Source organism: Lygodium microphyllum, chromosome 12, assembly GCF_053477565.2.
Source record: "Lygodium microphyllum isolate KBCC chromosome 12, Lygodium_microphyllum_v1.1.10, whole genome shotgun sequence".
NCBI lineage: Eukaryota > Viridiplantae > Streptophyta > Polypodiopsida > Schizaeales > Lygodiaceae > Lygodium > Lygodium microphyllum.
The window spans coordinates 67,810,741-67,814,671 of record NC_141146.1 but is presented as its reverse complement, the minus strand read 5'-3'; the positions used below and the strand labels follow the sequence as shown (position 1 = coordinate 67,814,671).

The 3,931-nt window shown below is 36.3% G+C and overlaps 1 pseudogene; it reads right to left on the bottom strand.

Annotated features, from left to right (window-relative positions):
• Positions 1-286: 286 nt before the first annotated feature.
• LOC148027875 (uncharacterized) lies at positions 287-1,654 on the bottom strand (annotated as a pseudogene).
• Positions 1,655-3,931: the final 2,277 nt, after the last annotated feature.

Genomic DNA, 3,931 nt, shown 5'->3' with positions numbered 1-3,931 from the left:
AGTTTAAAAGTGAGTTCTCTTATATGATTTTTTGCAACAAGTATTGTTTCTCTGAGCTCCTATCTAATTAGATAATCTAATCTTCTACCAGATCTAGTTCCCCTATCCCTCTCTTCTCTTGGGCTAATTTCTCCCTATATACTCTCATCCTAAAGTCAGAAAGCTTAGGTATACCTTTGCAATGAGAACAAGAGGAAGTTTGTGAATGGTTGCCCACTATTTGAAATACGTGGACAATCAATGTGATGAAAACAAGCATCTATTTGATAGCATGTATTTCCATAATTCAAATTTGCCCTGGTAAAAGGCTCTGAAAAGCAAAGTTTGCCACTACATCGATCATCTAATAAAGAGTTCACATTGATGCTCTTCTTGTTGACCTCAATTATGTGACTCCATAAACCCCAACATAACAAGTTTAAACTTACCAATGCATTTTCATCATCTTTATGGTCATTTACAGATGATGCCAATGGATCACCCTGAGTTGAATTTCTAGCCTTTGTAGAGACCATGAACTTGCTAAGAGATGCTTGTTTTGGATCATGTACTATATCCTTTCGAGGATGTCCATGCAATCCTGTGAGCAATGGCTTGGATTTTTCCTCCTCCTTCAAAAATGCCTTTGTGTGCAATATTGATTTTGTATGCTCTATCAAAATTGTATACAGGTTAGACCTTGAAGGACACAAATGTAGCCATGTGTCATCGTACTTGCACCTTACACGAGCAAAGCTTTTGTCTTTGAAGTCATGTAAGGTAGCTTTGATGACCTCAAAATCCCAATCTACATGAAAATTAGACTTATATTATATAACGAGTTTGATATTATAAAGTCTCATCTAATGCACAACTTATTTTTCAATAGAAAGAACTGCAAATATAAATTCAAACTAAGAAAAAATATAAATTTACCTTTATGTTTCTCCATGTAAGAATGTAACTTATCTATTGACACCTCTGTTTTTTTCTTATCATTTGGTTCTTAATCAATTATAGTTTGTTATATATCCACTTTTGTAAGCCCTCGAAACATAAGATAATTTTTCTCATGACGTTTATTCTACATTATGTGTGTCCTCATGAAGTTAGAAATACAAGTATATGCGGCATGCTTCCCTTCCACTGAGCCCTTCCCATACAACGAGCTACATTCGTTACACCAAATGCGAACTCCAGATTCTCCATTGATATCTTCATTGTGTAATTCAAACCTATCATCCCTTTAGAATGTTGATTGTTTTAACTTTAGTCTTATTCTATTGCATTCATGTTTCCAAGTCTCGAGAGTGCTTGGACTTAACAATTTGCTTTTTAGCTTTGAAGTGAGGTTGCTTAAAGCCTCATTTTGATCCTCTACAACTTGTTCTAAACATTGTCGCTTATTTGGAGAACGTGGTTCATTCGCCACACTAGCACACCTCTTGATGCAAACTTGAAGATTATCACTAAGAGTCCATCGCTCCTCTTGTCACTTTTTAATAATATAATTGTCCTCAATGAAGTTAAAATACCCATCTATAAGCTCATCACCTTTGATTTGTTCATGAATTTGAGCAAAGGTAGGTTCGGATCCATCTTTTCTTAGTCTCACAAGACCTAGATTTTCTTGAGTATCATCAAAGATTACCTGAATCTTGTAAAAAGTTCCCATGAAATCCAAATGAAAAATCACTTATTCAATTGTAAAACCTGCATTCAACATTAAAATATTGTTAACAGAGCATATTTTAATTGAACAAGAAAATAGGATATTTTTAAGTGTTATCTTTATAAATTATAAAGTGAAAAGCATTGTGGAAAGATCGTGGAACTAAAAGCTAATTATCAAGATGTGATTAATAATAGTAAACTTCATATATGAGTCAAACGGCTTGAAGAAACCCATACAAATATTGCTCGAGCATGTAAAGCATTTACATTCTATGTGATGACATGGAGATGGAGTATGATGCTCATGAGATGGTATTATATAGTACAAATTACAGATTGTATTCCATAGAGTTTTACAAAAAATTATGATCTATTTCGAGGCATCTTTGGATCCATGAGTCATAGAGACTAGTAAAACTAGATTAGATGTTTTACAAAATATGGGAAGAGATTGCAAGATGTGGATTATTTAGTAAGGGTGAGCTAGAATAGGGTCCAAGCTCTACGAGTGGTCTTTGTGCCTTTGTAGGATCAATGCCACACTTCATCCTCAAAAAGTCATCAATATCTGCAAATGATACTTGCATGGCCCTATCATCTGCCAACATGCGGTCCCTTGCCTTGAACTCTATAAAGTGCATGATCTGTTTATCTGAAGCATCTCTTGGCTCTTTATGTAACCACAAGCATTGGCCTAAGCACCAAAACTCAACAAGGAAGATGATGAGCCATCCAATTGCATACACATATGACTCCTTACCATATGCAGACTGGCATAGTGGGTCATAGATCTCGGGTGCAATCCATGGCATTCTTTTCCTCTCCAATGCTCCTTTCCATCTATGCTCATCTATAATGTGAATGGGATTATCTACCCCCCACATTGCCAATTGAGGGCTAGTCTTGTCATACCAGAAATAAGCATTAGACCCCAATCTATGATACCAATTGTAGGGGTGCTATCTCTAGTGAAGTCCAATACCATATTGTTAGCATGCAAATCTGAATGGATGACACTAGCACTATGCACGGACTTCATCCTATCTACCAATGCATGAATAATATTCGACATGTTTTTTATGACACCCACAATTCTAGCCATCTCCTCTACACTGGGCACCATTTCAGGACCAGGTCTGAATTCTATTGATGGCTTGTGTAGACACTCGATTATTCTTCTATATTTACATTCTTGAAAATGACCCCACATCAATATATCATTCAATGTACCACCATTGAAGAAGAGAAAGATTGTAACCCAAGGGGGCTCAAAAGTAAAGGCAAAGCATCGCACAATTGATGCATTAAATTTCTACATCCCACGCTCCACTTGAAATTGTTGTAGTTTAGAGTTGTTGGAGCCCTTGTACATTTTAGCACAATATGATAAATTTGAAGGAAAATAGCTAATATTGTCTATGGTAGCTTCAACACACTTTTCGAAGGCACCTTGGCCAATAACTCTCCCTGTCTTGATAGCATCAAAGGGAATGCCAATTGTTGGTGCACATTGGTGATTCCTCAATGTGTACAATATAGTTCCTGCCCCTGATAAATCACCTTGTTGCTTGGTGGGATCGAAACTAGGACTTGCACCTATGGTGGTCTTAAGATGCTTTGGCAAAGAAATTGCACCAGACAAGTACTTGGCCCTCTTTGAGCGTGCTACCTCCTCTCTCCACTTTGTGTTCCATAAGGCTAGCTTCTCCTTTGATGCATGCATTGGTGCTAATTCTTTAAGATCTTCTAGCATCTTGGGTGCATTTCCAAGTATTGTGCAACAAAGATGCAAATTTTTATATGAATCCCAAAGCACATCAGTGATGACTAAGTGTGAAAGCCCTTATTGTTGCAACATTGTACGCATGGTTGCACATGCCCGGTTGCAAAAGATGACAAAAGCAACATCGTTACTATTAACAAAGGATATTTGATGTTCTGTGCAAGATGAGATGGCCTCTATCAAGCAAATACAGAGAGCTTTGGCAATGTTGAGGGCCATTGTAAATCATAAATTGTCCACAATAAAGAAAGGCAAGCACATAAGCATGATAACAAAGGCTTAAACCATGCATTTGCATATGGACATGACAAAAACCTAAAAAAACTTATAATCACAATTAAAATAAATACATGATTACAGTATATGAAAAACATTGAAATACACGATTATAGTATGATCTTAAAAAGGAAATACGCGATTGCAGTATATGAAAAACATTGAAAATGCAACATAGATTGCATTAGATCTTCAATTAAAAGCATAATTTCCACCTAT